The 26,071-nt window shown below is 39.4% G+C and overlaps 1 protein-coding gene and 1 non-coding gene across 2 annotated transcripts in view; both read left to right on the forward strand.

The window, feature by feature from the left end:
- The window catches only part of SPMIP7 (sperm microtubule inner protein 7), a 99,956-nt gene that overhangs the window by 14,600 nt on the left and 59,285 nt on the right, over nucleotides 1-26,071 (forward strand). The window lies entirely within an intron of this gene.
- On the forward strand, nucleotides 8,030-8,193 carry LOC142457533 (U1 spliceosomal RNA). The gene has a single exon (XR_012786252.1). It is a non-coding gene; the product is annotated as a U1 spliceosomal RNA (small nuclear RNA).

Below are 26,071 nucleotides of genomic sequence, written 5' to 3' on the forward strand. Positions count from 1 at the left end.
ATTGGCAAATGCACCCTTCCCCAGTGATAGTGTGTGATGATCATTGAAGACTGAAAGGCATCTACCTAGAGGATTGCACCCTTTTAAACTCTCTGTGTTAGATAGGGCTCTCTAGAGAAACAAAAACAGAAAGCTAATAAATTTTTGTATATATTTATACAGATAGATATATAAGAAATAAACAATTAATTAAATTATAAAGCAGTACAAATGTCTCAGTGCAACTCACTCCCGTGAGACAGTTGTGAGACACTGGCAGTCCTTGAGTGCCACCGGGTGGTCCTCCGTATAGCCATTCAGGCTTTCCAGGCACAGGCAGCAAACAGCAAGGCAGGTCATCAACAGTCAGTCAGATGACAGGGTCCGATAGTCCCCAGCTCAAGAGATGTAAATTCCAATGGCAAAGCAGGTCTTGGAAGGATTCTTAAATTATCTTAACACAGTCCACAGGTTAGGTTTCCCACAGGTGTCCCACGGGTTAGGTGTCCACAGTGTCTTGCAAATTGAGGCAAAGAACAAGCAAGTCAGCCACACACTGGGCTGATGATCAAAGAGCAAGAGACAAGAAATGCGAGGCTTCTCAAGCCATTTATCTCTCCGCCCTTCAATTAATCCCACATGTGTTTATTGGCCAGGTTGGCACAATAAACTAACTACCTCACTATCCTTCTCAAAGTTTAACTAATGACTGTTTGACTAAAGCTAATCTCTGGATCAGTGTCTTGCTCTTTCCCATATCCTAGTATGTCTCTGCACTCCTCTTCATCTGTGAACACCCCCACGATATATTACTTGAATATCAGCCTTGGCTAAGCTTAAATAGAATAAAACAGTGTTTCTTATTCCATATTATATGAGAAGCCTGAAGAAGCCAAGTGATGTTAACTAATGGATCCTTGATTACACAGATAGCATCAAGCCAAAGTTAAGCCTAAATGATATAATGCAAGGATTATGTAAGGACTATTTTACTAATAATTTTATGTATTAACTTTATAGCCTCTGAATCTCTGGTATTTATAGTAAAGTACTGAAAGACTTTTCAAAGTTTGGGGGAAAGAATTTTGCTTTACCCAAAGTAAAGTGCACTTTTTCCTTAGCTTCTGACAGATATTCCTTGGAATAATTAGAATCCCTTATTCTGAGAGCTGTAGTGGTGTAGTGGGCTGTAGTCCCATGGTGGGCAGTAAAACTCACCAGGAGCTCTGCAGGAGAAAGACTGGGCTTTCTATTTCTGTACAAAATTACAGACTTGAAACCTACAGGCAGGGTCACTATGGGTCAGTATTGACCTGATGACAAACCTGAGGATTTGTGCTGTTAAGAGGGAGGGACTGGTCAGATTACAAAGACTCATTAGGGAGGCTTATATCATCTAACCAGAGGAGGCATAATGTACTAAATCAACTCTAAATAGTTGATATCAGCCTCCCTGGTGAGTCTTTCTGCTTTGGTCAGTTCCATTTGGCAGCACAAATCCTCAAGTGTGGCATAGACGTCCCAGAACCAGGCACTCCAATTACTGCAATGATAACATTGAGACAACCCTGCAGGAATGGCCAATAAATACCACGAACATGAAGACTCAGAGAGCCTTTTGGTCAGCGAAGGAAGGCTGATGATGTCTCTCTTTAAAATGCAGAGGCTGCACATTGGGAATACTTTCAGACGTTATCAGTATATTTCTGCCTTAATGATGATTCTATTTAGTACACATGCCCCTTTCTAAAATTTATCTACCTTGGAACTTACCTGAAATCATAGTACTATATATTTTTTTCTTTCCTCTCTCACCCAAATTACCCTTAATTTGCAGGGACAAAAAGGGGGTGGTGGGCTTGGCGTGCCTCTAACAGATCATTAACTAAACTAAGATACATGGACATGAGGCAAAACTTATGAAACAAAAGACAGTGCAAAATACTGTGTCACTGATACCTTCTTGACTCACTGTGCCCTGTATCCAGGATAAGACGTTATGATTTCCTTGTCTTAAGTCTTTTTCTTTTGTATCTAAAATATATGTGACACTATAAATGATGTATTTGTTTGGGTCTATTCTGAATTCAAGTAAATGAAGAATTGGATTGCAAGGGAAATCAAAATTTAGATTCATTATTTTTATCTATTCCACCCCCAAACCTTTATCAATATCCAATGCTCCTATACATAGATGTTATGAAATAAGATCAAAGTGAACAGTATAAGATATTGAAAGTAAAAAAAAATTCAAAGTAATGATGAGATAGCTTCCAGCATCATAGCAACACACAAGCCACCACCATAGAAGAAACTGACCTACAAGCTGTAGGTAGATGGCAGATAACTGTTAAATTGAGTGATGAGGATAAATACCATATAAGAAGATTAGGGGGGAAATTCGTGAAGCAGGTGAAGACAGTGAGAGGTTTACAAGAGTTAAAGGCAACAGAGCCGCATACTCTTATATACACAGTTCAATGGAAGTCATTTATGAGTAGATTCTTGCATAGACATACACACTGAACAGACAGACGTGGGAAGGAGAGTAGGAGTATACTCAGGAATGCATGCAGGTTTGAAACAGCATGTTTGTTTATGAATAATTAATTTTGCTCCAAATATATGTATGGATGTAGTTAAACATTCAAGGGGCAAGTTATGAAAACTTCATAGAGATAACAAATATCTTGAGGGAATAATTTTCTGAGCCTGGGGGAATAATATGTACCCATAATATCCTGGAAGCTATGCCATTGGTATTTCATATACCAATGGGGTCCTCCAAAGTGAACACTTTTCATCAGAACATCCAGAATAAGAATAGACAATGAGGAAGGAATCAGCTACCCACTTCCTAGAAAGTTGCCACTGAAAACATTATGCATAACTTGGGAACATTGTCATCTACTGAAAGCTAATTGAGGGAAGCATAACACTGTTGGTGATAGTGCCAGAGGATGGGCCCCTGAAGTCAGAGGGCACTCAAAATGTGCCTCAGGAGGAGCTTCTTTTTCTGAGTGGAATAGATCATGGTGGAATGAGTGAGGAGGGAGTGGAGCCTTTGAGATCTTTAAATGCTCATAGTGAATGACGCAAGGAGAAATAGCTGCTAATGATCAGAACATGGAATGTGCAAAGTATGAATCTAGGAAAATTGGAAGTGGTCAAAAATGAAATGGAATGCATAGAGATTGATAACCTAAGTATCAGTGAACCGAAATGGACTGATATTGGTCATTTTGAAGCAGAAAATCATGTGATTGAATATGCTGAGAATAACACAATCATGAGAAATGACATTGCATTTTTGTAAAAAGGACATTCCACAATCAATCGTGAAGTACAATGCTACCTGTGATAAGATTATATCTACCTGGCGTCAAGGATATACAATCAATACAACTATTATTGAAATCAATAGAGCAACCACAAAAGCTAGTGATGAAGAAACTGAAGAATTCTATCAATGACTTCAGTAGGAAATTGATCAAACATGCAATCAAGATGCATTGATAATTATTGGAAATTGGTATACAAGAGTTGGAATAAAAGAGGAAGGAACAATAGGTGGAAAATATAGACCTGGTGGCAAACAAAGCTGGAGATCACATGATACAATTTTGTAAGATCAATGACTTGTTTATACCATATACCTTACCAACACAAAAGATGACTATACACATGGACTTTTCCAAATGGAATACAAAGAAATCAAATTGACTACATTCGTGTGAAGAGATGATGGAGAAGATCAGTTTCAGCATCTAACACCAGGAAAGGGCATGACTGGAACCTACTATCAATTGTTCCTATGTAAGTTCATTTTAAAATTTGAAGGAAATGAAAAAGTTCATGAGAGCTAAGATACCACCTTCACCCTATTGCAACTGAACTTTGAAAACATCTCAAGAACAGATTTGCTGCACTGACTACAACTGGCAGAGACTGAGGAGCTGTGGGCGGACACCAGGATATCATCCATGAAGAAAACAAAAGGTCATTATAAAGACAGGACAGATCAACCCCTCAGGACCAATAATGAGAGGAGCGATACCAGGAAAGGAAGGGGAAGGGGAGGGGAGAAAGGAGGAACAGATTACAATGATCTACATATAACCCCCTCCCAGGGAAACAGACAACAGAAAAGTGGGTAACAAGAGTCATCGGTCACTGTAAGACATGAAAAAATAATAGTAATTTATAAATTATCGAGGGCTCATAAGGGAGGGAGGAGGAAAATGAGAAACTGATACAAAGGACTCAAGTAGAAAGAAAATGTTTTGAAAATGATGATAGCAACAAATGTACAAATGTGCTTGACAACAATGTATGTATTGTGATAAGAGGCATATGAACCCTAATAAAATTATTTAAATATAAAAGACAGGAAAGGAACCATCAAAGTAGATGTCAGAAGAGACTCAAATTTGCTCTCAATCATAGAGTAACTAAAGCAATTTGAAGAAATGATGAAATCAAAGAACTGAATAGAAAATTTTAAAGGGCAGCTTAAGAAGACAATAAAATATTAATAATGGAATGAATGTTAAAAATCTAAAATTGGAAAATTCAGAAGGAAAAACAAACTCAGCATATCCTAAACGCAAAGAAATTAAGAAAAAAATCAAGCTTGAAGTTGTATTATTGAAGGATTCTATGGAAAAAATACTGAATGATGAAGGAAGAATCAAAATAAGATGGGAAGAGTCACTGTACCAGAAAGAAGTAGTCAACATTCAACCATTTCATAAGGTAACATGAACAAGAATCAATGGAGCTGAAGGAAAAAAATTCAAGCTGCACTAAAAACATGAGCTAAAAACAAGACTCCAGCAATTGATAGACTATCAATTGAAATATTTCAACAGAATGATGCAGCACCGGAAGCACTTACATATGCCAAGAATCTGGAACACATCTTCTTGGCCAAATCACTGGAGGTGTATATTTGCACACATTCCAAAGAAAGGTTACCCCAAAGCAGGCTCAAACTGTTATCAGTAATATCACAAGCATGTATCGTTTGGTGGAGAGCATCCAAGAATGGTTGTGGCAGTTCATTAATAGGGAGCTTCCAGAGGTTCCGGCTGGATTCAGAAGAAAACATGGAACAAAGGACATCATCGCTGATTTCAGATGGATCTTATCTGAAAGCAGAAAATACCAGAAAGATACTTACTTGTGTTTTATTGACTCTGCCAAGGCACTCGACACTGGATCACACCAGACTATGGGTTACCTTGAGAAGAATGGGAAATCCAAAACACTGCATTGTGTTCACGCAGAAATTGTAGATGGATAAAGAGGCAGTTGTTAGAACAAGGAAATATTGCATAGTTTTAAACCTGGAAAGGTGTACATCAGGGTTGTATCTTCTCACCATACTTATTCAATTAGTATGATGAGCAAATCATCGGAGAAACTAGAATGTGACCTTAGGATTGAAGGAAGGCTTAGTATAACTTGCGGTATACAGATGACACAACTTTGCTTTTGAAAGTGAGAGGACTTGAGGACTTGAAGCATTTGTTCATGAAGATCAAGAATTGCTGCGTTCAGTTTGGTTTATAGCTCAAAGTAAAGAAAACTAAAATCCTTGTAACTGGACCAATAGGTCATGACAGAATCAATGGAGAAAAGGTTGAAGTTGTCAAAGATGTTGTCTTGCTTGGATGCATAATCAATGCTCATAGAAGCTGCAGTCAAGAGATCAAAAGACACGTTGTGTTAGGTAAAATTGCTGCTCAAGACCTCTTTAGAATATTGAAAGGCAAGGATGTTATTTTGAAGACTAAAGTACACCTGACTCAAGCCATATTGTTTTCAATTGCTCCATTTACATGTGAAAGGTAGACATTGAATAAGGAAGACTGAAGAAGAATCCATGCATTTGGACTGTGGTGCTGGAGAACATTGAAAGTGCCATGGACTGCTAAAAGGACAAACCAGTCTGTCTGGGAAGAAGTATGGCCAGAATAGGCCTTTACGACAAGAGGATGCCAAGACTTCATCTTAAGTACTTTGGATATGTTTTCCAGAGACCAGTCCTTGGAGAAAGACATAATGTTTGATAAGGTAGGGGCATCAAAAAACAGAAAGGCCCTCAAGGAAATGGACTGACCCCAGGGCTACAACAATAGGCTTAAGTAGAGAATCATGGTGAAGCTAGGGCAGTGTTTCCGTTGTACATAATGTTGCTATGGGATTGGAACCAACTCAACTGCACCATAGTTTTCCTGTAAAACACTTAGGATTCCTAGCTCTTTCCTCCATCTCCCTTGACTTTCCTCCTGCCCCACTACCATGCTTCGTCGCCACTTGGGCTACAGCATACCTCTTCTCTACACAACCTTACCCTTGATCATTCCCCACCAGGCCTGCCACTCCCCCCTCTCTACCATTTTGGGTCCTATGTTGTTCCCTTGTCCCTGTGTTTGTTGACACCACTTCCTTACCCCCTGATCCCACCCCTACCCCAAATCCCCCTGGAACTGTCGGTCCCATTGTTTTTCCTCCAGATAGTTCATCCAGCCTGTCCTATTCAGACAGACCTGTGGAAACACTAACATGCACGAAAACAAGACAGAAGAAAACAAAGCAACAGTATACAACCAGACAACAAAGCAACAAAAACAAATCACTGACAAAGAACAAAACAAAACACTTCACAAAAGAAAAGCTTGTAGTTAGTTCAAGGATCGTCCTTGGCCCTTAGGAGCGTTTTCCAGTCCAGTCTGTTGGGGCACCACGCCCCGGCCCCAAAGTCCACCCCCAGCATTCCCCGGGGACCTTGTTACTCCATTCCCTTGCTGTTCCGCTGCACTCCCCCAGTGCTTTGCCTTGGTGTGGTGGGATCAGGTCAGGTGCAATTCCCACACTGTGTCTCCGGTGCTGTCCCCTGTATCACCCTTAGTCACTGAGGGGCATCATTTCTCATAGTGGGGCCAGCCATGTTGTTCTCTCTGTGGACTGGCTGCTCTACTCAGGAACATCATCATCACGGCCTGGTGGGCCAGGCTGTGCTCCACTCTCTCCTCCTGCCCCTTCATCTTCTCCCGTGTGCTCTGATCAGATATGTCCATCTCCCGGAGCTGCAGAGTCAGTGTCGTCCTTTGGAACAAATTCTTTTGGGGGGAGGGGCAGGAATCCACTTAATTTATGGTGCTGGGGCCAGCCTCCCAGACCTCTCCACTGGTTCCCTACTCCACGCCGGGATATTGCATCCACACCTTGCAGCACTGGGTTGAAGTCTGGTCCCACTTTCCCTGTGGAGATATAAACAATACCCTCCCCTTGGGTGGATTAATGCCCCATGACCCCACTACCCTTTTCTTCCTTGTATTCATCCTTTTGTTTTCCTTTCCCCCCCTCCTCCACCATTGTCTACCATGTGCATCCCTGGTTTTGGTCTGGTCTCTGCCATACTACACAGTCTTCACCCCAACAGATGTGCTTTATACATTTGATGTATGTATATGTATGGATTGCGATAAGAGTTGTATGAGCCCCTAATAAAATGTTTTTAAAAAAATGTTAACAAGAAAAAAAAAACTTAGGATTTTGTATATATAGGATCATGTGATCTGTGAATTCAGGAAATTTTACGTTATCCTTTCTAATTTGGATATTTTTCTTTTTGCTTTAGTTAGATGAGAGCGGTGATAATGATCCTCATTCTTTTCCTCTCAAAGGGAAGACTATTCGTCTTTTTCCATTAAGTATAATAAGCTGTTGGCTTTGCTTTTTCTTTTGGGAACGTTTCCTTCTATTCTTATTTTGCTGAGGATTTTTATTAATCAGGAAATGGTTTTTAATTTTATAGAATGCATTTTTCTGCATCAATTGATATGATCATTTGGTTCTTTTTCTTTGCTCCATTGATTGGTTTTCTAATGTTGGAGCACACATGTAGGCCTAACATGAATACCACTTGATCATGGTATGTTACTATTTTATAATGCTGCCAAATTCTGTTAACTGGAAATTTCTTGAAAACTTTTGCATAAATATTTGTGAGGATATCCATTTGTAATTTTAATTTGTGTGTTTACTTACCTGGCAGGGGAGATACCATGATCACAAAGGTGGTTTTCCCAGGGCGAGGCTCACCCATTGTACTCTGGGTGTGTTGACCCCTGCGATTTCCCCAAATGTGGGATATTCGACTGCATAATTTGTGGTAGTGAGGGACTGCATTCGTGCTCTCCCCTGAAAATGAAATTTTAAAAATTATTTTTTGTTTGAGGTATTTGCCTAGTTTAGGTATCAAGGTTATGCGGACATCAAAGAAATACTGGCATTTTGCTTTTGAAAAATTTAAGTAAAATTGGTATAAACTATTCTTTGAATGTTTGGTAAGGACCCTTAGTGCAGCCATTTAGAAGAGATTTATTCTTTTACACTGAATTTGTTTAGATTTCTACCTCCGCTTTTGTTAGCTTAGGTTGATATTGTGTTTCTAGAATTTCTTGATTTCATTTATGTTTTCAACTAGTTGGAGTACAGTTTTTTATAGTACTCTGCTATATTCTTTCAATCGCAGTTGGATATTTTACAATATTCCCAGTTTTCATTTCTTTTATTTGCTTATTTGCCTTTTATTTTGTTCTTGTTTTTGTTATTGATATTGTTATCTTTTTGTTAATCTGAGTTGGTCAGTTTATTGTGCCAACCTGTCCGATAAACACATGTGGGGTTAATTGAAGAGCAGAGGGATAAATGGTTCAGTGAGCCTCGCCTTTCGAGTTCTTGGGTCTCTTGCTTTGTAATGGTCGAACCAAGGTGTAGCTTAGCCAAAGAACCTTGACCAGTTCTTTGTTCAGCTGGCAAGACTCATTTCCTGCAAGACATCCCCAAGAAGAATCCACATGGATCTACCCCGAGGCAGCCCTGGGTGCTGGAGAAACCTAATGGAGACCCCTGCCAGCACTAAGATGCTTACACATTCACTGATTCGGCTTTCCTCCTGCAGTTGGCATCATTGCATCTGTTTTTGTGAGATGGAGGACGACTTTGTGGATTGGTGTTACACATATGGGTTAATGGGTTAATGTTGGACTTCTGGGCTTGGGCAGCATTGGGTTGGGATGTTTTCTTGATGTGCATTTAACCTTTATATAAAACTCTCTCTTATACATGAGTTTCTGTGGATTTGTTCCTCCAAAGTACACAGACTAACACATTATCCATTGACTTCTCATTTATTGATCCTGTCAATGAACTAGCTCTGGTTTATTGATTCTTTCTGTTTTCTATTTTTTATTTTGTTTATTTATACTCTGATCTTGATTATTTCCTATTTTCTGGTAGCTTTTCTACCCTCCATTTTTTTAAATTTAGTCAAGATGTAGGTTTCAGAATATATTCAGGATATTTCTTCCTTTTTGATGCAGGTATTTGCTGGTGTAAATTTCCCCTTCACTAGTGCTATTTGTGTGTCCCAAAGCTTTTGATATGTTATATTTTCATTTGAGTCTAAACATATTCTAAATTTCACTTTTGATTTATTCTGTGACCAAATAATCTTTGGAGTGCATCAAGAAAATACATATAGTTTTCATATATTTTCTTTTACTTAATTTTCCTGTTGTTGATTTCAGCTTCTTATGCTCAAAAAGATGCCCTGTGTGATTACAACACTCTTACGCTCATTTGTTTGCTGTCACACATATACTCTAAATTTGAAAATGATCCATGTGTACTGAAGGAAAAGGTGTATTGTTCCAATAATGGTGGTTTCCAACTGCCAACCATGCGGATCACAGCCTAACATGTAAGCACTACATCACCTGGGCTCCCTCTGTATTTGATAGCTTTATGTTTTTCTTCTTTCTTGCAAATATGTCGTATGGCTTGCAGATTTCAAATCATTGGGTTTATTCCCTGAAAGTATCTTATAGTTGGTCCTTAAAATGGCATGGTGCATTTTATGATAATTTCTCTCATTTATTCACATATAGATTTGTGTTTTTTAATGTTCTTGCTTTTTGGAGGACTCCCTTGCAGATATGGTAGTGGCGAATTCTCAGAGATGCTCTTTGTTTAGGGATGTCTTGATTTCCCTGTTATTTTTGAATGACAACTTTGCTGGGTAAAGAATTCTTTGTTGACAATTGTTTGCTTTCAGTGTTTTACTTATGTTAGCACATGTCTGTGGTGTACTGTGGTGTAGAGTTTATGTGGTGTACTGACTCTTATGATGGATCATTGGTGGGTTTTATTGTATGTTTCTTTTGCTGATCCTATAATTAACTCCTTGTCATTGGCTTTCATGAACTTTATTAGCAGATGATACATGGTCAGTCTTTTCCTATTTATTCTAATAGGGCTTGGTATAGTTTCCTATATTTATAGGTTTGGATTTTTGTGCAGGTCTTGGAAATCCTCTCTGATTTTCTCTGGGAAAATTCATTTTCCCCTTTGCTTTTATTATCATGGTATTTTAGAGTTTCAGTAATTCTAATATTGGATTTCTTAATTGGATCTCACATTTATATTTGATTTGGGGTTTTTTTGGTCTCTTCATGTTGACACATTTGATTCAAATTCTGTCCTTTAGCTCACTTAGTCAGCATTTTGCCTGTTCAACTCTATTGTTTGGCTTCTCTTCGAATTTTTTAATTCAGGTGCTTGATTCTTTGTTTCTAACAATTTTCCTTTTTCTTTTATCAATTTTCAATTAAGTTTCTCATGTTTGCTCTTCAAATTGTTTCCTGATATTTGTTAGGTTTTTCCTGCCCGCTCTACCCCCGTGAGCATTTTGTTTTCTTAAAATATATTTAGCATCTTGGGTTGGCATTTTCTATATTTTTCCATTCTTCTTGATGTTCTCCTTTTGACTGATAATTCTTCTGATATTAATTTGAGAGTTTTACTATTAGTTGTTGGACTTAGACATTTAGTAACTTAAAAGCACGTTTTCATTGCTAAATTTTCTGAATTTATAAGAGAATAAAACTTGTTAGAAATAACTCTACCATCTCTTAAGAACCACTAGAGGGCTCTCTTGTCCTTAGGATATTTCAGCATTGAGTAGGGCTTTCTCTCTGCAGATTTTATTTGAGTAGTCTGCTATTTATTCATACTCTTTCTCTCTAAGGTGCCTGACTTTGCTGTTGTGCCTTCTAAGGTTTGAGTTGTAACCCTGATTGTACCCTGGAAGTTGGTTTCTTTCACCAGCTCTTAGAAGTTGAAATGGATTGGGCATTGCAGCTCAGTGTAAGTATATGGGAGCTTCTCGCTGGCCACAGCCAGACATAGTGGTGTTGCTTGGCTTTCCTGAGGCACAAATACCTGAAAAGCCCACTGCCATCCAGTCTATTCAACTTATAGTGACTCTTTTGGGGTAGAGAAGAACTGTCTCTGTGGGTCTCCAAGACTGTAAGCCTTTCCTGCTATCAAGTCAATTCCGACTCAGTAGAAAGCCTCATCTTTTGCCTTGCAGAGGTGCTGACAGTGTGAGTCAGCAGCCCAACACAATGCCACTAGAGCGCCTCAGGTTTGGTAAATAATACTCCGTGGGGCTTCTGTGTTCTGCTCATCAATTGTGCCCATTCTATTTTCTGGTCCAAGTATTTTTCTGACGATGGCTGGAGGCTGTGTCACAACCCTTTTCCACTTGTTTAGGTCTTAGAAGGGGAGCCCTGGTGGTGCAGCTGGGTACACTGTGGACTGTAGACTGCAAAGTCAGCAGTTCCAAAGGATGGCTGCCTGCTTCCTAGCTCAATGAAGAGGCAGAGTCTCTGTAGTGCTCAAGGGTCAGTTCTACTATCTCCTGTAGAGTTACTAGGAATCAGAATAGACTGCATGACAGTGAGTTTGATTTTTCTGTTTCTTTTTTATGTCTTCGAGACTGCCTGCCTCCCATCTTGGGTCTTGGCAAGATTCAACAGCACTCACTTAATTGTCCCAGCCTCCTTTCATCCCTGCCCAGTGTGTAGCCCTGAACTTCAACAATTATTCTGCACTACCTTAAAAACCTTCGGTTACTTCCATAGTTTAGCTCCCAACCCACATCCCTTGTTTCAGTGTTGCCTGTGTCTAACTCAAAGTTGCCATGATGAGCTGAGTCCTTCAGGTGCCCAAAACTCTGATCTCTGAACTTCTGTACTTCCCAGTTGAATACCATTACTAAGGAGATGTGGAGCCTATGGACCCCACCGCCTGACATGTTCAATGGTCCTAGTATTGATGGAAACAGCAGTGGCTTGATGCCCTAGGGAGAGGGACTGCTAATTCAGTAATGCCATTAGGGTTGCTGTCACCTGTCTTTCAGAGTGATAATTTGTCACTATCCATCTGCCTGGTTTTCTGCCAGTCAGCCTGGGTTGGGAAGACCATGGTGCCAGCCATAGAGCAAAGAGGAAGGTCTCTGACTTGGCCAAAGGGAGTGAGGAGGATCTGTGCGAAGCTTGAAGAGAGAAGAATGAACTTCTAGGGCAACTCTGAAGCTCGTCTGATTAGAGCACATGGGAGAAACGAAAAAGGGATGTAGAGTAAGGGAAACACATCCTGGCCCACCAAGCCCTGAGGGCGATATTCCTGCTCAGAGCAGACAATGCACAGAAAGGACCATAGGGCCAGCCCCACCACGAGACACAACATCCTTTACTGATCCATAGCACTATGGGAGACAACACAGGAGACACAGTGCAGGCATTTTGCCAAATCTGACCCCATCATACTGGGGCAAAACACTAAGGGCTTGCAACAGAGCAGCAAGGGGAGCAAAGCAGTAAAATCCCTGGGGAATACCAAAAATAGGCTTAGAGACAGAGTGTGGTATCCCATCAGACTCTCCTGGGAAACACTCATAAAGGTCAAAAAATAGACCTGGAACTATTTATAGCCTTTTCCATTTTTGTCATTGGCTTTCTTTTTGTTGTTGTTTTGTTGTTGTTATTATTTTGTTGGTTTTGCCTTCCTTTGTTGTTTTGCTTGACTTTACCTGGTTTTTGCACTTATTAATGTATCTACATGTCTATCTAGATAAGATAAGCCAGATAAATAATTCGGAGATGAAAACAATGGAACAGATGGTCCAGAGGGTTACAGGAGAAGGGGAGTTAGAAGAAAGTAAGGGGGAAGGGTGCAAACAACCCAGGGACAAGGGAACAAGTGAACTAAAATCAATGGAGATAAGGGAGTAGGATATCTAGTGGGGCTTAATCAAGGGCAATATACAGCGAGGAATTACTAAACCTGAATGAAGACCAAACATTCAGTGGGACATTGATGGTGAAACAAGAGGAAAGTAAAAGGAAATAGAGGAAAAAAACAGGAGGCAAAGGACATTTATAGAGGTCTAAATACAGACATGTACATATGTAAATATATTTTTATATAGCGAGAGGGAAATAGATCTATGTATGTATGTGTGTGTATATATATATATATATATATATTAAGAATTAAGTAGCAGATGAACATCGGGTTTCAACTCCAGTAGTCCCTCAACACAAGAACACTCTGTTCTAATAATCAGGCATTCTGTGATGCTCACCTTCCTTATAAAATTGCTGAAGACAAAATGGGTGCATAAGCAAATGTGGTGAAGAAAGCTAATGGTGCCTAGCTATCAAAAGATATAGTGTCTGGAGTCTTAAAGGTTTAAAGATCAATAAGCAGCCATCTAGCTGAGTAGGAACAAAGCACACACATGGAAGAAGTACACCAGCCTATGTGATGTGTTGATGGGATTAGGTATCAGGCATCTTAAGACCCAGAACAAAATCATACCAATGCGAATTAAGGCGGTGGGGGGGGGGGCATCAAGGTGTGGAGACCCAATGCCTATCTGTAGACAATTGGACATCCCCTCACAAAAGAGTCACAAGAAAGAGGTGAATCACTCAGCATGGAGTATAGCACATATGAAACATAACTTTCCTCTAGTTTTTCAATACTTCTTCCCCCACACTATTGTGACCTCAATACTACCTTACAAATTGGATTAGACCAGCATATGCACACTGGGAATCCAGGATAGATAAACCCCTTAATGTCAACAATGAGAATAGAGATACCAGGAGGATAAGGGGAATGTGGGGGGAGAAAGGGGAAATCAATCACAAGGATCAACATATAACTCCCTCCCAGGGGGATGAACAACAGAAAAGTGGGCGAATGGTGGCAGAGGACAAGGTAAGATATGAAAATAATAATCTATAACTTATCAAGGGTTCATGAGGGAGGGAGGTTGGGGAAGGGTGGAGGAAAAATCAGGAGCTGATAACAAAGGTTCAAGTGGAAAGAAAATGCTTTGAAAATGATGATGGCAACATATGTACAAATATGCTGACACAATGGATTAATGTATGGATTGTAATAAATATAAGAGCCCCCAATAAAAGTAATAACAAAAAAATGACGAATCTGGGAGTGGTAGGCACCTCAGCAAAACGTTTGACCTTGAACAGGGTGGCCCTGGGCTTGGGTGCTCTCCTCAGGGGAAGTATTTAGTAAACGTCCCTGCCACCAGGGAGGAGGGACACTGTGAGTCATAGTGGTGCCTTTATCTCCTGATCCTCTTTTCCCCTACCTGTGGACTCACCTGCACTTTGATGAATCTGGAGTTTTGAAATCTCAGTTGGTGCCTATTTTTATTTTTTGTTCCACGGGTTAGTGACCAGGGTAGAAATAGGAGGAGAGTCTTACCATTTTGCTCTTCTTTTTCTGATGAAGTTTTTTGATAATTATGTAGTTTTTAAAGAATCCTAGTTACCCATTCTGTCTTCTACTACCCGTGTACTTGTAATTGTTTTTGATAATCTATTATTTGAAAGAACAAATAAATCCCCATTTCATATCCATGTTTTCTTCTAATAACTTTAGAACTTTCATTTTAACATTTATGCCCTTCATCCACTTGAATTAGTGTTTTTTAATCATTTTATTAAGGGCTTATACAACTCTTATCACATTAAATACATACATCAATTGTGTAAAGCACGTTTGTACAGTCCATTGCCCTCATCAGTCTCAAAACATTTGCTCTCCACTTAAGCCCCTGGCATCAGGTCCTCATTTTTCCCCTTCCTCCCAGCTCCTCTCTCCTTCATGAACCCTTGATAATTTATAAATTAAGATTTTGTAATATCTTGCCCTGTCTGACGTCTGCCTTCAACCACATTTCTGTTGTCCATCCACCAGGGAAGAGGTCATATGTAGGTCCTTGTAACTGGCCCCCCTTGCCAAACCAAACTCCCTCTATGCTCCCAGTATCGCCACTCACACCACTGGTCCTGAAGGGATTATCCGCCCTGGATTCCCTGGATTCTCAGTTCCTATCTGTATCAGTGTACATCCTCTGGTCTAGCCAAACTTACAAGGTAGATTGGGATCATGATAGTAGGGTGGGGGGAGGAAGCATTTAGGAACTAGAGGAAAGTTGTATTTTTCATAGTTGCTACATCGCAACCTGACTGGCTCATTTCCTCCCCAAAACCCTTCTGTAAAGGGATGTCCAGTGGCCTACAAATGGGCTTTGGGTCTCCACTCCACACTACCCCCGTCATTCACTATTATAAGATTTTTTTGTTCTGATGATGCCTGATAACCTGATCCCCTCGACACTTTGTGATCACATGGGCTGGTGGGCTTTGTTGCTTCTGAGCTATATGGTCGCTTGTTTACCTTCAGCCTTTAATATCCCAGACGCTATATCTTTTTATAGCAGGACATCATCAGCTTTCTTTGCCACATTTGCTTATGCACCCACCCATTTGTCTTCAGCGATCATATCAAGGAGGTGAGCACACAATGATATGACCTTTTGTTCTTTGATGCCTGATAACTGATCCCTTCGGCACTTCGTGATCACACAGGCTAGTATGCTTCTTCCATGTGGGCTTTGTTGTATCTGAGCGAGGTAGATGCTTGTTTACCTTCAAGCCTTTAAGACCCCAGATGCTATATCTTTTGATGTCTGGGTACCATCAGCTTTCTTCGCCACATTTGCTTATTCACCCACTTTGTCTCCAGCGGTTGTGTTGGGAAGGTGAGCATCATAGAATGTCAATTTAATAGAACAAAGTATTTTGGGATTGAGTGAGTACTTGTGTGGAGGCCCAATGTCCTTTTGCTACCTTAATACTAACCCTATAAAAATATGCACATAGATATGTTTCCCCATCCTCATATATAAATATATTTGCATATGTACATATCTTTAGACCTCTATAAATGCCCTTTGCCTCCCAGCTCTTTTCTCTATTTCCCTTGACTTTCCTCCTGTCCCACTATCATGCTTAGTTCCCACCAGGATTTCAGCAATTCCTCTTTGTTACATTACCCTTGATCATACCTTACCAGGCCTCCCACATCCTCCTTACCACCGATTTGGATCGCTTGTTGTTCCTTTGTCCCTGGGTGTTTTAACACCACTACCTATTCCCTGACCTTCCCTCTCCCCTGTCCCCCCAGAAATGTCGGTTCCATAGTTTTCTCCTCCAGATTGTTCATCCAGCCTATCTTACTTAGACCTGTGGAGAGAATAACATGCACAAAAACAAGACAGAGCACAACCAAGCAACAATATACAACAAAATAACAACACACCAATGACAGAAAAAAACACAATAAAGAAAAGCTTGTAGTTAATTCAAGGATTGTTTGTTGGCCTTATAGGAGTGTTTTCCAGTCTAATCTGTTGGGGCATCACCCCCTGGCCCCAAAGTATACCTTTAGCATTCCCTGGGGACCTCACCACTCCATTCCCTTGCTGTTCGGTTGTACCCCCTTAGTGTTTTGCCTGGGTGTGGTGGGATCAGATCAGGTGCAATTCCCACACTGTCTTTAGTGTTGTCCCCTGTAGGGCTATGGGTCTGTGAGGGGAGTCATGTCTCACTGTGGAGCCAGCCATGTGGTCCTCTCTGTGGACTGGCTGCTCTAATTGGGAACATCGTCCTCAAGGCCTGGTGGTCCAGGATGTGCTCCACTCTTTCCTCCTCCCCCTTCATCGGCTCCTGTGTGCTCCTATCAGATATGTCCCTCTCCCAGAGCTGCAAGATCCAATGCTGTCTTTTGAAATAAATTTTTCTGGGGGGAGGGGCAGGTGTCCACTTAGTATTTGGTATTGGTGCCGGCACCCAGACCTCTCCACTGGTTCCCTACTCCACGCCGGGATATTGCATTCACACCTTGAAGCACTGGATTGAAATCTGGTCCCTCTTTCCCTGTGGATATATAAACAATACCCAACCCTTTGACAACTATGGCTGTATAGAATGTGCTAAAATCAGGTAATGCAAGCACTCCTACTGTGTCCTTTTTAAGGAGTTTTCTGCTAATTGTGGGCTTCTTCCCTCTCCCTATGAAGTTAGTAATCAGTTTTTCCATTTCTTTGAAGGGCGATGAGGGTTATTGTATCAGGATTGCATTAAACTTATATAGTGCCTTTGGCAGAACTGACCTCTTGACTATATTGAGTCTTCCAATCCAAGAGCATGGAATATTCTTCCATTTGTTTAGGTCGCTCTTAGTTTCTTGTAATCGTGTTCTGCAGTTTTCCCCATATAGATCTTTCGTTCTTTTAGTCAGGTATCTCCCTAGGTATTTCCATTTGTGTTTGGCTATTGTGAAGGGTACCACCTTTTTGATCTCTTCTTCTGTGGTCTTATCCGATGTGTATAACAGTCTGATGGACTTCCGTTTGGTGGTCTTGTATCCTGCCACTCTGTCAAACTCCTCTATTGCTTCCAGTACTCCCCTTTGGGAATTTTGGGATTTTCCATATAAAAAATCATATCATCTGCAAATCATGATAGTTTCACCTCTTCCTTCCCCAGACGAATACTTTTGATGTCTTTTCTTTGTGGTATGCTGTTAGCTAAAACCTCCAGCATGATATTAAATAAGAGTTGGGACAATGGGCATCCTTGTCTGATCCCCCTTTTCAGTGGGATTGTGTTAGTCTTTTCGCCGTTGACTACCATGTTGGCTGTTAGCTTTTCATCTGTAGCTTGTATTGTTTTGATGATTTTCCTTCCATTCCTCAAGTTTCGTAAACAGGAATTGGTGTTCAATGTTGTTGAATGCTTTTTCTGCTTCTATCAATATTATCATGTGGTTCTCACAGGTTTTCTTGTCAATGTGATGAATAATACTAATGGTCTTTCAAATGTTGAACATTCCTTGTATCCCTGGCATGAATCCCACCTGGTCATGGTGAATTATTTGTTTTATATCCTGTTTTATATTCTGTTGGCTAGTATTTTGTTAAGGATTTTTGCAATGATGTTCATTAGAGATATTGGTCTGTAGTTCTCGATTCCTGTGGGATCCTTGCCCAGTTGTGGTATCAGAGTTATACTAGCTTCATAAAAAGAGTTCAGGAGTTTGCTGTGTTTTTCTGTGTTCTGGAAGAGTGTGTAGGATTGGTGTTAGTTCTTCCCTAAATGATTGATAGAATTCTCCAGTGAAGCCATCTGGTCCAGGAGATTTTATTTGGTTGGTACTCCCTTGATAACCTTGTCTATTTCTTCCATTGATATGGGTCTGTTGAGATTCTTGACGTTCATTGAGGATAGTGTACTGAGGGATTATTTTAGAAGAGTTTGTCCGTGTCTTCCAAATTTTTTAATTCATTGGAGTACAGTCCTTCGTAGTACTGTGTAGTTATCCTTTTGATTTCATTATGGTCTGTTGTAATGTCCCCTCTTTCATCCCTTATTCTTGCTATTGAAATTTGTTCCCTCCTTTCTTTGGTCAGGTTTGCCAGTAGTCTTTCGATTCTGTTTATCCTTTCAACAAACCAACTTTTAGCAACATTAATTTTTTCCATAGTTTTCTTATTTTCCCTCTCCTGAATCTCAGCCCTAATTTTTATTATTTTTTTTCTTTTGCTATTAATAGTGTGGTCCTGCTGACTCTGCTCTAGTAGTAAATTTTGTGCCAGCATATCAATCATGAGTCTCTCTTCCTTTCTCAGGTGTGCATGTATTGCTGTGAAACTTCCTCTGATGACTGCCTTGCTATGTTCCATAAGTTTTGGTATGTCATGTGCTCATTCTCATTGGTTTCTAGAAATAACCTAATTTCATCTCCGATCTGTGCCAGCACGCACTCCTTTTGCAGTAGAGAGTTATTCGTCCTCTAATTGTTTGCTCTTATTTTCTTTGTCATCCTTTTTTTGATTTCCAGGTTTATGACACAGTGGTCAGAGAGAGAGGTCTGTATGATATCAATTTGCTTAAATTTATGTAGATTCGCCTTATGCCCCAGTATATAGTCTGTCTTTTAATATGTACTACGGGGCTTGAGAAGTATGTGAATTAATTTGTATTTGGATGAAAATTTCTTTAAATATCTATCAGGTCAAATTGTCTAACTGTAGTGTTTAGATATGTAGCATTCTTGTTGAGTTTCTTTTCCTATGATCTATCCTTCTCAGAGAGCAGTGTGCTATGTCACCCACTATAATTGTTGAGGTTGTGGTTTCTTTTTTAAGCTTTTGGAGTGTATGGTTGACATATTCAGCAAGCAGGTCTCTCATTCAGGGAATATATATTTACAGTGCTTAGTGGTTCTTTATCATTCCCTTGAGCATTATATAGTATCAGTATCCCTCCTTATTTCTTTTTATGGTTTACCCTGTGAGGTCAATTTCACCCGAGATTAGGATTGCAACCCCTGCTTTTTTTGAATTGTTGTTTGCTTGGTATGCCTATCTCCAGCCTTTTTCTCAACCTATTTTTGTCTATCACCTTGAGATGTATCTCCTGTAGGCAGCAGATTGATGGGTTGTCTTTTCTAAGACAGTTTGCTAGCCTCAATCTTTTATTGCCTGAGTTCAGGTCATTGATATTCAGGGTTATTATCTCCATCTGTGGACTCTGTGATGTCTTCTTATACCTTTTGTGTTGTGTGATTTTCTACTTTCCTTTCTCATTAGTCTGTTGTACCTAGGTGAGGTTGTTCTATGTGGTGGGCTCTTATTTATGCTTGGTGAGTGTTGTTCTTCTGCCCATACTGGGTCAACAAGGATCATTTGTAGGGCTGGGTTTCTTCTAACGTATTCTTTGAGTTTTTCCTTCTCTGGGAAGACTCACTTCTCCATCTATCTTGATCTATAATATGTCTGGGTAGAGTATTCTTGGGTTTGCATGTTTTTTCTTAATTTTTTGAATATGTTACTCCACTCTTACCTCTTATTCATAGTTTCTGCTGATAGGTCTTGAGAAAATTCTTATTTGGGAACCTTTATATGTGATTGCTTGTTTTTCCCTAGCTGCTCTCATGGTTTTCTCCTTTTCCTCAAAGTTGGATCGTTTAACTATTATATGCCTTGGTGACTACTTCTTGGGATCCAATCTAGCTGGTGTTCTTTCAGCCTCCTGAATGGTTGCCTGGTTTTCATTCATTAAGCTAGGGAAGTTTTCCTCTAAGAATTCTCTTACTATTGTTGCAGATGACTTTGTTGGGTCGTCCTCCGGTAAGCCAATAATTCTAATGTTATTCTGCTTCATAGCATCAGACATAGCTCTTAGGTTTTGTTCAGCTTCTCTGATGATCTTATTAGATTTTGTTCGCATTTGTTAAAGTGTGCTTGGCTGTCCTCCAAGTCACTGATGCAGTTCTCTGCTTCCTCTGGTTGATTCTTGAGGCCCGTGTGTGTCTGCTACTGGTTTTTGTTATCTCCGCACTGCTCTCTTAAGTTGGCCATCACAAAAAAACAAGGTACGAGTGAAACTGCCCTCATGAAATAATTCACTGTGACCAGAGAGAACCTTACCAGGCATTTAGGCCTCTGTAAATGTATTTAGACCTCTATAAATGCCCTTTGCCTCCTATTTATTTCCTCTATTTCCTCTTGCTCTGCTATCATGTTCAGCCTTCATTTGGGTTTCATTAATTCCTCTCAGTAACATTGCCCTTGATCAAACCCTACTATGCATCCTATACCCTCCTTGCCATCGATTTTTAGATCACATGGTTTCCTTGGCCCTGGCTTTGTTAACACTCACTTCCTTTCCCCCCCCCCGCCCCTCCTGTGCCCCCCCCCAACCATCAGTCCCATTGTTTTCAGCTCCGAATTGTTTATCCCACCTATCTTATCTAGATAGACATGTGGAAACAATAATACGCACAAAAACAAGATAGAGCAAAACAAAACAACAAAAGAAATGCCTATAAATAGTTCCAGGTCTGTTTGTTGACCTTTAGGGGTGTTTTTTGGTGAAATCTGATGGTGTGCCATGCCCCAACATCAAAATCTATTTTTAGTATTGCCGGAATACTTCATTGCTTTGCTCTCCTGGTTGCTCTGTTGTACGCTCATAGCATTTCTCCCTCGTGTGGTGGGGTCAGATTGGGCGTAATTCCTGCACTGTGCCTTCAGTGTTGTCCCCCAGAGTGCTATGGGTCAGAGAGGAATGTTGTGTTTCATGGTGGGGCTAGACCTGTGGTCCTTTCTGTGCATTGGCTGCTCTGAGCCAAGAATGTTGTCCTCGGGGCTTGGTGTTTCAGGGTGTGTTCCACTCTTTCTCCTTCACTTTTCATTTTCTCCTGTGTGCTCTGTTGAGATGCACCCCTCTCCCTGATATTAAGTGCTGCCCTCTGAAGTGAATTCTTCTGGGAGTGGGTGGGGGAGTTGGTCCACATTGTTGGGATTGGGGCTGACCCCACAGACCTTTTAATCTTTATATAAAGGGTTTTTTTGTTTCTTATAATTAACTTTAAGTATTTTGTCAGATATTAATATTGCCATACATGTTTTATTTTGGCTACTGTTTCCTTTTAATTTTTCTCCTATCCTTTGATTTCCAACCTATGTCTATCTTATGCCTTAAGTGTGTCTCTTATAGATAACCTGTGAAAGAGTCACTTTTTTGTCCATTCTTACATTCTCTGTATCTTGCATGGAAGGTTTAATCCATTTACCTTGACTGTAATTATCAATGAGGGATTCACTTCAAGAATTTTGTTTTAGTCATTTTTATAGTGATATTCATGAGTCTTTTGATCATTTTGTCATTTAGGGTTATTTTTATCTATAGACTTTTCTTGTTTCTTCTTTTTATTTCAAATCATTCTATTAGGATGTAATCCAAACATACCATTAAATAGTTCAATCATATTCAACAGTGTTTTACAATTGCTACCACATCATTTTCAAAACATTTTCTTCCTTCTTGTACTCTTTGATATCAGTGCCCTGTTACCTACCCACCTCCCCTGCCATACCGCTTAGGAAAACTACTTCTAGTTATTGTCTTTATAGATTCACCCAACTTAGTTTGCATATACTAAAAAACGAAAATTACATAACAGAATAAAGAAGGCTACAAACAATAACAAAATACAACAGAAATAAACCTCAAAATGAAAAAAAAAACACAAAATATTAAAAACCAGACAAGCTCAAAGTATCAAAAGGGAGACCAAATGTCAAGGTTTTAACCATTCAAATCAGGTTATCCACTTCAATCTACTATAAACATCTCTACACTCCTCTCTGGCAACCAGGTTATTCCCATCCCTCTATTATGGCCAGAGGGAAACCACTGGAGATTTATTCCATGTGTAGATCCTACATATGTATTTTGGGCTTCTATTGTCATTCCCAGCCTTCTGCAAATCCGAATACTACAGTTTAAGTTTATATCATTACAATTCTTGGATCAAGGATGTTGGTGTGCTTCTTTTGTGTAGGCTAAGTTGAGTCTCACTTAGATGGCTGCTTGTCTGAAATAAGTCTTTAAGGCCGTAGACAGCATTCTTTCTGGTGGCTAGATACCATGTCACCCCTTCACCACATTTTGCTGTAGTATCATATCTTCCCTGTTTTCTTCATGAGGCCATGTATTAAGTAAGACCATATTGTAAGAACTAATTGTTCTTCAATAGAGCTAGGATTAATTGTGAGCCCAAAGTATATTTGTGAATTTATATTTTCTATCTACTTCTAGTTCACCTTAAAGACGTCTATGTTATTTTATGGTAGAGAATCATATCAATCATCTCCTTGGAAAATAAGATTATTTGGTTTTAGTATCGTTGATTTAGCTCATGGTGATGTAGTTAAAACACAATTGACAAAGGGAGATTAAACAAATATAGGCTAACTACAAATTACAATACATGGAATTTCAAATCTTAAATCCTTACATGCCTCAACACTATTTTCACAAACAATTAGAATTGGTGGTTAGATAAAACTTAAAATGGTATTCACTAGTTATGTCAGACACAGGTCTGCCAGAATAAAACATATTTTAATAAAGCAATTAGGGTATTGAAGTTATAATTAAATTTTAGTCCACGTACTGATAGTTGAATACTCTTGGTGTAGCTATACTTTGCATCTTCCCACATCATGTAGTTTGAGGTAGAGCCCAGGTCATCTAGTGGGATTTGTACATCTCATCCCACTGGTATAGTCTTTGGAGTATGCTGTGCGTCTCAAAGTTCCAGAGTTCAATGTCCTAGTATTCTACCACCCGTGGTTTATATCCCCAGGTGATGTACAGAAACTCAGACTAATGTGCTTTATTAGAATCATAGTAGCAGGCATGCTTTCCCCTTGAGGTTCATAAAGTATTGTTAGTTATTTTTGCCCCACTTGGAGGTTGGTTGGCACCACACACACACACTTTTTCTGCAAACAGAAATGTGATTGTCTTCTGCCAGGTGTGTCTCTTCCTCACGGTCCTCTTGACTTGATTTTCCCATCAGTATTGGTTATCACTCTGGTAGAAAGGGCTGCTTGTAGAAAGGTACCTCATCACATTTTTTCATGGTATGTACTAAATGGTCGTATTGTATTCCCCCGTTATTGAAAATCTGATCCCAGATGAAGTAAGGTCTCCTCTGACAAAGTGGTGTTGAGGTATACATATAGAAAGGGTGGCATATGGTTCATTAGCACTCATCTGGCTCTATACCGAGTTGCTTGGCAGCCTTGGTTAGCAGATTGCATGGCCAGAAACCATGAGTTTGCCTTCATCTTGGTGCTAATCCTTAAGCAATGTATATAGACAGTATATGTCCTATTGTGATTGACTAGCTTCACTCAGCATAATGGTTTTCAGAACCCTCCGTGTCATGAGGTGTTTCATGGTTTCATCAATTTGTTTTAGGGATACATAGTATTTCATTGTGTGTGTATACCAAAGTTTGTTGTGTTTTTTAAAATCTATTTTTCTGCTCATCGGAATTTGAGTTGTTTCCAACTTGTTGTTCTTTTGAACTGGGAAAGCATACATCTGTTCATGATCTGTCTCTTATTTCTTTAGGGTACATGCCCAGCAATGGTTTTGCTGGATCCTATAGTATTTTTATTGCCAGTTGTTTGAGGAATTGGCGTATCGCTTTCCATAGTGCCTGTATATGTTTACAAGCTCTAAAAGGGTTCCAGTCTCGCTACACACTTTCCAGCATTTATTATTTTCTGTTTTTTGGTTAGTTTGTTTGTTTTTAATTTGGCTATTGTTAGGGGTATAAGATGGCATCTCATTGTTTTGATTTTCATATCCCGAATGACTAGTGAATGAGAACATTTCCTCATGTGCTTGTTAGCCATTTGGGGGTTGACCTTTGTAAATGGTCTATTCAGGTCCTTTGCCCACCTTTTAAGAGGTTTATTTATTTAATTTCTTATTGTGGTATTGCAGATCTGTATATTTTAATAATTAGTAATTTTCCCATTATGCTGTTGCTAAATATATTTTCCTAATCTGTGAGCACTCGTTACTTTTTTGATAAAATCTTTTGATGAGCACAAGTATTTTCTTTGTAGTAGATTCCACTCATCTATTTTGTCTTCTGTGTGTGCTTCCTTTACTATATCTGATAGTCTGTGTATGCTCTGCATTAGGGACCTTAAGTTTGTACCATTTTATGTTGTTGTTGATGATCATTCTGATAGCTTTGGGTTTTACACTTAGGTCTCTGGTCCATCATGGGTTCACTTTTGTGCACAGAGTGAGATATGGGTCTTGTCTCATTCTTCTGCAGATGCATATCCAGCTTTTTCAGTACAATTTTTGAAGAGGGCATCCCCTTCTTATTTAATGCTTCTTGGTCCTTGGTCAAAAATAAGTTGTCTGTAGGTAATGGTTTTATTTCTGGATTTTTCTGCCCTGTTCCACTGGTCGATGCATTTATCATTATACCAACACCAGGATGTTTTGACAACTGTGACTGTGTTGTAGGTTTTGAGGTCAGGTAGTGTAAGAGCACCTACTTTGTTCTTCTCTTGGGAAGTTCTTTTCTTATCCTGGGCTTCTTCACACTACATATGAAATTAATAATTTTTCTATTTCATTAAGCAATGATTTGGGGATTTTTATCAGGGTTGCATTGAATTTGTTGCCTGCTTTAAATAATATTGGCATTTTCACAATATTGAGTCTTCCTATCCACAAAACATGATGTTCTTCCATTTGTGTAGGTCTTTTTTTGGTTTCTTGTTTTATTGTTCTGGAGCTATCTTTGTATGGTTCTTTTGTTTCTTTGGTTAGGTTTATTCCTGGATATGTCAACTTTGTGACTTTTGTGAATGTTATTATTGCTTTCTTGATGTCTTTTTTGGAACTCTTTCACTGCTATATAAGAGTACAGTTGAGTTCTGCTTGTTAATTTTGTATCCTGCTACATTACTCAACTCCATAATTGTTTCCAACAATCTTATTGTAGCAACCTCAGGGTTCTGTATAAATAAAATCATATTTACTTTATTATGCAATAGTGATAGTTTCATTTCTTTGCTCAATTATATACACTTAATATCTTGTTTTTATCTTATGGTTCTGGATAAGACTTCCAGCACATTGCTTTGGCAAGTAGCAACTAGTGTCTGAAAGTTTAAGCAATTGTATAAGGTGCAACTACCATCTCTCCTCTTTGGGAGCAATGATGAATAAATAATATAAAAATTCATGGAAACAATCTAGAGGATGGATGCACAGGTGAATCTTAGCCTCCATGACTTTGATGCTAGAAGAACCAGCTAGGTCCTGGTTACCACTACTGACCACTCAGATAAAAGACCACAATAGAGGGTCCTTGAAAAAGTGGGAGAAAAATATTGAGCATAAGTTAAGACCATAAAAGACAAGGCTTAATGATCATATATGCATTCATTGAACCC

The sequence above is a fragment of the Tenrec ecaudatus genome, chromosome 9 (assembly GCF_050624435.1).
Source record: "Tenrec ecaudatus isolate mTenEca1 chromosome 9, mTenEca1.hap1, whole genome shotgun sequence".
In the NCBI taxonomy this organism is placed as follows: domain Eukaryota; kingdom Metazoa; phylum Chordata; class Mammalia; order Afrosoricida; family Tenrecidae; genus Tenrec; species Tenrec ecaudatus.